The 9,812-nt window shown below is 43.2% G+C and overlaps 1 pseudogene; it reads left to right on the plus strand.

Moving 5' to 3' along the window:
- The first annotated feature begins 632 nt into the window (after positions 1-632).
- On the plus strand, positions 633-7,828 carry LOC147971607 (uncharacterized; annotated as a pseudogene).
- Positions 7,829-9,812: the final 1,984 nt, after the last annotated feature.

A 9,812-nucleotide genomic window follows, 5' to 3' on the forward strand; every position in this document is an offset into this window, starting at 1 on the left:
GGGCTATGCAGATTGTTTTATTTTATATATTCTGGATCATACGATGTAATAATGATGCACTTGCTATTCTGGTATTCATCTATACTGTGGGTGCTAGCGAGTTCGATCCAGGGACTAGCACGGTAAGCACAGAGACTCAAATCCTTCAAGGTTTGGTCATTACAGATGGTATCAGAGCAGTGTGTTGACTGTAGGATGTGACCCTAGAAAATGGATTAGAAAAGCCATAGGAGTGAAAGTTTTTTTATAAACTAGCTATACTTCTTACTATTTATTAGTTAACCCCCTCAAGTATCTTGAATAGTTAAGTAGGAACTAGTGCTGAGACCACCATTTATGTTTGTTTTATATTGCAACGTTATCGTGTTAGCGTATCTGATTATGCCCACTTTTGTGGTATGAAGATACTAGATTGTTTGCTTGATTGGTAGTTGTTTGTTAAATTGCTTAGTGTCGAAATTATTCAACTATATATATATAATATTACCATATTGTTTGTTGTTTGTTTGTTGGTGTTATTCGTTGTTGTGTTTTGTTGGCTTGATCATATTATGCATATGGGTAGAATATATTTATATATACATAGCTTTTGGCCCTATTATATCTATAACTCATCTATGCTTGCCCACCAGATGCCGCCGAGGCGTGATACTAGACGCAATACTGCAGGAGGAGACAATAATGGCAATGGAGTACCACCATACATACAGCAGGTTATTGAGGGACAGGCCCAGTTGATCCAGTTGCTTACTCAGAACCAGAACAACAACAATAACAACAACAATCCGCCGCCACCGCCACCTGTGGATATGCTTACCAAGTTCTTGAGGTTGAATCCTCAGAGGTTCTCCAGTTCCCCTGAACCTATTGTGGCTGATGACTGGCTCCGTGCAGTCAATAGGAACCTGGAGACGGTTGGATGCACTGATGCAGAGAGGGTGAGGTTTGCCTCACATTTGTTGGAGGGTCCTGCTGCAGCTTGGTGGGACAATTACTTGGTCACTTATCCCATTGCTACTATCACATGGCCTCAGTTTCAGGATGCTTTTCGTGCTGCACATGTGTCTGCTGGTGCTATGAGTCTGAAAAAGAAGGAGTTTCGCAGTTTGTGCCAGGGAGGTCGCACAGTTAATGCTTATGTGGAGGAATTTAATAATCTTGCACGCTATGCTCCTAATGATGTTAACACTGATGCAGCTAGGTAGGAGAAATTTTTGGAGGGCCTAAATGATGACTTGAGCCTTCAGTTGACAGTGGCCACTTTTACGAATTGTCAGGACCTAATTGATAAGGCCATTGTGTTGGAGGGAAAGCAACATGCCATAGAGAATCGCAAGAGGAAGTACAACAACAATAACAGGTATAATTCAGGACCACAGCAGAAACCACACACTTCATATCATGGTAATGGAGGTAATGGACATAATCATCATGGAGGTAATGGACATAATCATCATGGAGGTAATGATCATAATCATCATGGAGGGAATGGCCACAACCATAATGGCCACCATCATCATAATGGGCACAAGAATAACAACGTCAATGGTAGAGGTAATGGTAATGGAAATGGAGGGAACAATAACCAGAACCACCAGGTTACACGTGCGCCAAGGGATTTGAGTCAGGTGCAGTGCTTCAGGTGTAAGGCTATGGGGCACTATGCCACAGATTGCCCGGGGGCGAAGAACTCAGGATCCAGCAAGCCAAACCCCTTCCAAAAGGGGCATGTAAATCATGTTAATGTGGAGGAGGTTTACAATGAACCCGATGCAGTGATTGGTAAGTTCTTGATTAATTCAGTACCTGCACTTGTTCTTTTTGATACTGGTGCATCACATTCATTTATTTCGAGGGTATTTGTTGATAAACATGGATTGCCAACCAAAACACTTAGTATGCCTATTAGAGTGAGTTCCCCAGGAGCTGAGATGATAGCAGGTGTTGGTTGCCATCAGTTGACTTTGTTTATTGGAAAGCATGATTTTCCTACGAATTTGATTATATTGAAGTCACAAGGTCTGGATGTTATTTTGGGTATGGATTGGTTGCAGTTATATAAAGGTCGTATTGATTGTGCCAGTCGATCTGTTACTCTCAGTGCACCAGGAGGGAAGAGGATCAAATATGTATGTAAGTATAAGCATAATCAGGTGCAGGTGAACTCTCTTAAGGGGGTAGCCTGGAAGAGGTGCCAGTTGTGAGAGATTATCCAGATGTTGTTTCCAGAGGAGTTGCTAGGTATGCCACCAGATAGAGATATTGAGTTTCTTATTGATTTATTACCGGGCACTGGACCTATTGCAAAGAGACCGTATAGAATGCCTCCTCAAGAGTTGGAGGAATTGAAGAAGCAGATAAGAGAATTGCAGGCACAAGGATTTATTCGCCCAAGTTCATCACCTTGGGGAGCTCCAGTTTTGTTTGTGGAGAAGAAGGATGGGACCTTGAGGATGTGTGTTGATTATCGTTCTTTGAATGAGGTAACCATTAATAATAAGTATCCTTTGCCTATGATAAATGATCTATTTGACCAGTTGGAGGGAGCTACTGTGTTTTCTAAGATTGATCTTCATTCTGGTTATCATCAATTAAAGATTCGTGAACAAGATATTCCAAAGACTGCTTTTACTACGAGGTATGGGTTGTATGAATATACTGTTATGTCATTTGGATTGACTAACGCCCCTGCATACTTCATGAATATGATGAACAAGGTGTTTATGGAGTTCTTGGATAAATTTGTGGTTGTTTTCATTGATGATATATTGGTGTTCTCCAAGAATAAGCAAGAGCATGAGGTGCATTTGCGTTTGGTATTGGAGAAATTGAGGGAACATCAGTTGTATGCCAAGTTCAGCAAATGTGAGTTTTGGCTGGATGAGGTGGCATTCCTTGGACATGTTGTGTCAGGTAATGGAGTTGCAGTTGATCCATCTAAGGTTGCTGCAGTTACAGAGTGGGAGACACCCATGTCAGTTGGAGAGATTCGCAGCTTTTTGGGCCTTGCAGGTTATTACAGGAGGTTTATTGAGAACTTTTCCAAGATTGCAAAGCCTATGACTGAATTATTGAAGGAGAAGAAGTTTTTTTGGACTGATGAATGTGAAGCCAGCTTTCAGGAATTGAAGCAGCGTTTGGTTACAGCACCAGTCTTAACTCTGCCGGATATACATAAGGACTTCCAGGTATATTGTGATGCTTCTCGTCAAGGACTTGGGAGTGTTTTGATGCAGGAAGGTAAAGTTGTTTCTTATGCTTCACGTCAGCTTAAGAATCACGAGCATAATTATCCTACACATGATTTGGAGTTAGCCTCAGTTGTGCATGCATTGAAAACTTGGAGGCAATATCTTATTGGTAATCATTGTGATATATTTACTGATCATAAGAGCTTGAAGTATATTTTTACTCAGAAGGATTTGAACCTTAGGCAGAGGAGATGGTTGGAGCTTATTAAGGATTATGATTTGAATGTTCAGTATCATCCTGGTAAGGCTAATTTTGTTGCTGATGCATTGAGTCGTAGGAGCCATGCTAATGCAATTAATATTGATAATATTCCCCCGGAGTTATGTGAGCAGTTCAGGAATCTTAGGTTGGAGATAGTTCCTAAGGGATATTTAGAAACACTGGAGGTAAACCCTACTTTGCTTGACAGGATCAGAGAAGCTCAAAAGAATGATAAGGAGATTGCTGAGATAAAAGAGAATATGGCTAAAGGTAAGGCAGAAGGTTTCCATGAGGATGAACATGGAGCCATATGGTTTGAGAAGCGTATTTGTGTACCCCAAGATGCAGATATCAGGAAGTTGATTCTTCAGGAGGCGCATGATTCACCTTATTCTATTCACCCAGGTAATACTAAGATGTATTTGGATTTGAGGGAAAAAATTTGGTGGCCTAGCCTAAAGAGGGAAATTGCTGGATATATTGCAACATGTGATGTGTGCCAGAGGGTTAAAGCAGAACATCATAGACCAGCAGGTTTGTTACAGCCATTGCCTATACCTGATTGGAAGTGGGATGAGATTGGTATGGATTTCATTACAGGTCTTCCCAGGACTCGGTCAGGTTATGATTCTATTTGGGTAGTTGTTGATCGTTTGACTAAAGTTGCTCACTTCATCCCGGTAAAGACTACTTATACCAGTGCTCATCTAGCAAAGATTTATATGTCTAAGATTGTTTGTCTACATGGAGTTCCAAGGAAGGTAGTGTCTGATAGAGGTACTCAGTTCACATCCAAATTTTGGCGTCAGTTGCATGAATCCTGGGGCACCAGGCTGGAGTTCAGTACAGCTTTCCATCCACAGACAGATGGGCAGACAGAGAGGGTAAATCAGATTTTGGAGGATATGTTGAGAGCTTGTGCTTTGGACTATGGGTCCAGTTGGGATGATAATTTACCTTATGCAGAGTTCTCATATAATAACAGTTATCAGGCTAGTCTGAAGATGGCACCATTTGAGGTATTGTATGGCAGAAAGTGCAGGACACCGTTGATGTGGGATGAGGTTGGAGAGCGTCAATTCTTTGGACCAGACTTGATCAGAGATGCTGAGGAGAAGGTCAAGTTGATTCGTGACAGGCTGAAGATAGCACAGTCCAGGCAGAAGAGTTATGCAGATGCTAAACATAAGGAGGTGAAATATGAGGTAGGAGACCGTGCATACCTTCGAGTTTCACCACTTCGTGGAATTAAGAGGTTTGGAATCAAAGGTAAGTTAGCACCACGTTTTGTGGGGCCTTACAAGATCTTGGAGCGTAGAGGAGAGGTAGATTATCAGCTGGAGTTGCCAGAATCCTTGTCAGGAGTTCACGATGTGTTTCATGTATCTCAGTTGAAGAAGTGCCATGCAGAGATGATGGATGTTCCATTGAGGGACACGGTGCCACTTGAGGCAATTCAGTTGGAGAGTGATTTGACATATGAGGAGAAGCCTATTAAGATTCTGGAGACAGCAGAGAGAGTTACTCGCACCAAGACAATTAAGTTATGCAAGGTTCAGTGGGATCATCACACAGAGGAAGAAGCTACCTGGGAATAAGAGGAAGATCTCAGGCAGGATTACCCACACCTATTTGCTAACCAGCCCGAATCTCGAGGGCGAGATTCATCTTCAGGGGGGTAGGTTTGTAACATCCCAATTTACCTAAATTAGGATGTTAATAGATCATTCATATGCATATCATATTTTTATTGCATTATTTGCTTTTTCAGAATATTCAAATCATTATGCAACAAAAGGCAATTTATTTGGAGTGGAGATAACATGACTTCTCCCCTATTTTAAAAATGTTCATAATGTGAAGAATATTATTTCCAGTTCATATGATATGTTCTGGTAATTTTTGCAATCTTCAAAATATTTCATTTGATTGTTCTATTGCTATTTGAGTGGCCTATTGCATTAAAATTATTTCTAAAATTGCATTAGGTGAGGAACTAGTGTTCCTGTAGTTTATAGCTGTAGAGCTATTTTGACTGTGTGTCTAGGTATTTTTTATTTAGAATTTATACTGTGTATTTTATTTTATTTATTTTTAGTTTTACTGCTGTAGTTTTTGTTAAAGAAAAAAAACGCAGCACTGCGCGGCCCAGCCAGCCGACCCAGCAGCGCCGCCCCACACCGCCGCGGCCTAGTCTCCCGCGCCTCCAGCCGCGAAGCGGTACGCACCAGCCGCTGGACCCGACCCGCGCTCGTAACCCGACCCGCCGCCCTTCTCTATGACCAGAGGGCCCCGCACCTATCTCCTTCCTCCGGTCGGACGCACGCACAGCGCGCGTACAGGCCGAGCCGAGCCTGGATCGCCCTGCGGCCCTGGTCGATCCCGCGCACGCCCGAGACCCTGTATGCGGGCAAAACCCCTCGACGAACCCTACCGCAGCCCTTCTCCGTCCTTTCCTCGTCCGCACGAGCCGCTAGGGCGACTTGGATCTCGTGAGGAGCTTCGCCGACCGCCGCCGATCGTCGGGCGATTTCACCGCCGTAAGAACTCGCAGACCCGCGCCGCCTGCTCCACTCGATTCCTCGCTCTAAGCCGCCCACGCCTGACGTGTTTGTGTTGCCGAAAACGCAGCATCGCGGGAGGGACAAGCTCGTCCGCCGCCGCCGGAGCACAGCCGCTGTTCACGTTGTCATCGCCGCCCGCAGAGGACGCCCCGCCGCCGTTGAGCACCACCACCACCTCCGCCACTCCACGCCGCCTCCGCCCGTCACCTCACCTTCGCCGGAGACCCGCCGGAGACGCGCCGCCGCCGACGCCCGACCGCCACCGCCGTTCTCCTCTGTTTTGGGTGAGCACACACGCCCGGCCAATCAAGCACTGCCACGTGGCACTTCGCTACAGGACACGCACAGGAGTTGCTATAGTAACGCGTGAACTGTGTAGGGGATTTCTGTTTTCTTTTGTTTTATTTTCAGATTTCAACTCTAACTTCAATTAGCTATATCTTTTAACCTATATGTCCAAATTAGGTCATTCCTTTTCCTATGATCTCACAAAAATCAGCTCTTTATCGCAGTACCAACTTTGCACATGTTTGCACTGTTCAAATTTGAATTCGTTCGAATTTGAAATAAATCTTCGGGAGGCCGTAACTTTCAAACCATTTATCGGAATCGAGTGATTCTTTTTGCATTGTGACCATAGTGCATTTTAGGTTCTTTTAAGCTGTTGTTGTTGAGTTTTTAAAATGTTTTTCTTGATGTTGGTTTTGTTTTGGTTCTTTTCGTGTTCTGGTGATTGATTTGTTGAATTGTGTGAAACATGTAGATTGTCCGGAGTGCGACGCGAGCTATTGTCAGGAGTGTGACTTTCTGAACCAGAACCAAGGCAAGTTACATGTTGATCATCCTTTACCTATTGTTTTCTATGCATGTAGTTATATCACACTACGAATATATGCATGTATAGGAATACTATATTATTTTTGCTATGCTGATGAGCTATCTTCCCGTCTTTGCAAATCGTGGTAGTTGTAGTTTGTTATGCTTTGTAGACGGGGGTGGTTCGTGTATTCATTGAGTTTATGCGAGGATTATATATATTTAACAAATTGAGTAGTAACTTAGGATTTAACTCACCTCTGGGCGGAAGTGGTATTGCTTGGTGTTGAGGGAAGGCATCATGGGGTCTTGCACCTTTTCTAAGGCCATGCGCTCATGAGAGTGCACCCTAAGTGGAATGCCGCCCAGGCTCAAAAAGATCAGACACACTTAGTGACTAGTAGCTTCCATGTGCGGCCACTGGCTATATGGGCTCTGGCTTAGTTGATCAGTTGTTGGAACCCTTGCCCAGACTGTGTCGACAGATGTATCATATGTAGGTGGGATGTGGCCGTCAGGTGGTTAAGGGAACCTCTTCTGAAAGACTTTGTCTCAATCTTCGGACTGGGTCCATTGGGTAAAGCGTACTAAACTCTGTAGAGTATTAAAACTAATCATGATTAGTCGTGCCCCCGGTTATGGGTAACTTTGAGCCACTATGCCGTTACAGTTGTTGGATGATCTTGACAGATGTGACACTTAATAATATTTGTGGGCAACTTAATAAAGGGTAGGTTGGAGTTGATTTTGCCAACTCAACCTTGTGTATTTAATTGTAGTAATAAAAGAACTAAATAAAAATTTGACTATTAGGTAGTTATTAGGATAAAATCAGCTTTCTGCAAAAATAAACCCTCAAGCCTTCCTTTGTTGTACTATGCATATACATGTAGGTCTGCTATATTATTACTCCTATGTAACTTGCCAATACATTCCAAGTATTGACCTATATGGCTACAACGTCTCATGTTGCAGGATATTCAGACGAAGAGTAAGGTACCGTTAGGGTCGCGAGTCTGCACTCAGCATCTCCAGTGGGCTATGATGGGACTCATCGTTATTTTCTGCTACTTTCCGCTGTTTGGTTGAATAAAGCTAGGCAAGAGCTATGCAGATTGTTTTATTTTATATATTCTGGATCATACAATGTAATAAATGATGCACTTGCTATTCTGGTATTCATCTATACTGTGGGTGCTAGCGAGTTCGATCCAGGGACTAGCACGGTAAGCACAGAGACTCAAATCCTTCGAGGTTTGGTCATTACATTTCCAACATTCGTTTTACTTACGGCCCGTTACTGTCATTTTCTGCTTCTGGGCCAAATTCAGCCCGTGGTTACAGTCGGCCCGTTTGTGGTCCGTTAATACGTTGGGCCGTTTTCATAGCGTCATCAAATACGGCCTATTAACGCTAGCCCGTTACGGTCGGCCCATGAACGGATGATTCCAACTCTAGCCCGTTTACGGCCATAATGCGGCCTGCTATTGGCCCATGTTTGGCCAATTGATCATACGGCCCGTATAAGGCCCATTGATGATACAGCCCGTAGAAGGCCCATTATTTCTACGGCCCGTAGAAGGCCTACTGTTTCTACGGCCCGTAGAAGGCCTACTGTTTCTACGGCCCGTAGAAGGCCCACTGTTTCTACGGCCTGTAGGAGGCCCGGTGTCACTATAGTAAATATTAGCCCATGGTTATTGTGGCCTAGTTTTAAAAAATAGGTTATTGCAGCCACTAGTTAACCGCGGAAAAAGAACTGCAATGACTACAAGCAAACAAATAAACAAGACAACAAGGAAATAAATAAGCAAGCAATTAACGCTAGGCTATCACGGCTATTACACATATTACATCCACTGGGCATCAAAGTTCGCCACCAGTGCAAATATAGGGAACAAAACAGCATATCATATACACCGGCCATCAAAATTGGCCACCAGTGCAAATAAACGTGGCAGCAAAACAAGAGCATAACTGAAACAACTTCAGAAGAGCTCAAGAAACGTTATCCTGGGTATCCACCATGCTGGCAATAAGCTTAGCAAGCTGATTAGCTTTGTCCTGTTTGGCGCTAAAATCCTCCAACGCTTGCTGTTGCACCAGAAAGTATGCATCTGAATGCTCCAGGGACTTCCACAGTCCTTCCGCTTCTTGTCGCAGCACAGTTGATCGATGTCTTTCAGCTTGTAGTTGACACCCAACAAACCGAACTGATTCAGACAGTGAGTTTGAATAGCTTGTGCAAGCGGTAGTGGCCAGTAACTCCAACACTAAACCAAGACAGGATGTGTCACTATCCTGAACCTTATCTGCATTACTTCCTTTACCGTTGCTTAATAAGGCACTCTTCCCCAATATTCTGTCAACATTCTAAAAGAAGAAACAAACAGACACATAACAAGTTTAGCATGTACTAGTATATGAAACTCATTTCGGTGAACCAGTTCATTAGTAAGGTGGACAGGATTAAACTACCAAGTCTTCTATTGCCAAGTACTAGTACATAATAAAAGCATCAAACAAACATATATCTATGTCCTATGGTAGCAATGGAATCTTAAATTAGAACATTTGTTCTTCAGGTTTAGGCACTTGTTCTACATGAACAGAGTACAGTAAGACGCAAGAATATAATACTTAAAAATAGAAAATGAGCTCATAGACCTTACCACATTCTTGGTTATGGACCATTACAGAACAAGGCGTTCCGAGTCATCGTGCAGTAAATGTGTCTCAGGAGAACGTAAGGAAATTTGATGAGTTTCTTTGCCGGTGAAGTACGTTTTCTTCAGGTAATTCTGATACTGCCACTAAGCATTCTTGAAGATAGCAGAGGTATTAGCACAGGTTACCTCATCCCGAGTTTCCAAATCGGTCCTTCTCTATAGAGAAAAATGGGAAAATTTGCTGTATTATAACCATCATGGAGGTAGGATGTATGGGACGAAGCAAAGTAATTGCCATGAATAACATTGC

This window comes from Triticum urartu, chromosome 5A, assembly GCF_056163025.1.
Source record: "Triticum urartu cultivar PI428250 chromosome 5A, HENAU_Tu73, whole genome shotgun sequence".
Lineage (NCBI taxonomy): Eukaryota > Viridiplantae > Streptophyta > Magnoliopsida > Poales > Poaceae > Triticum > Triticum urartu.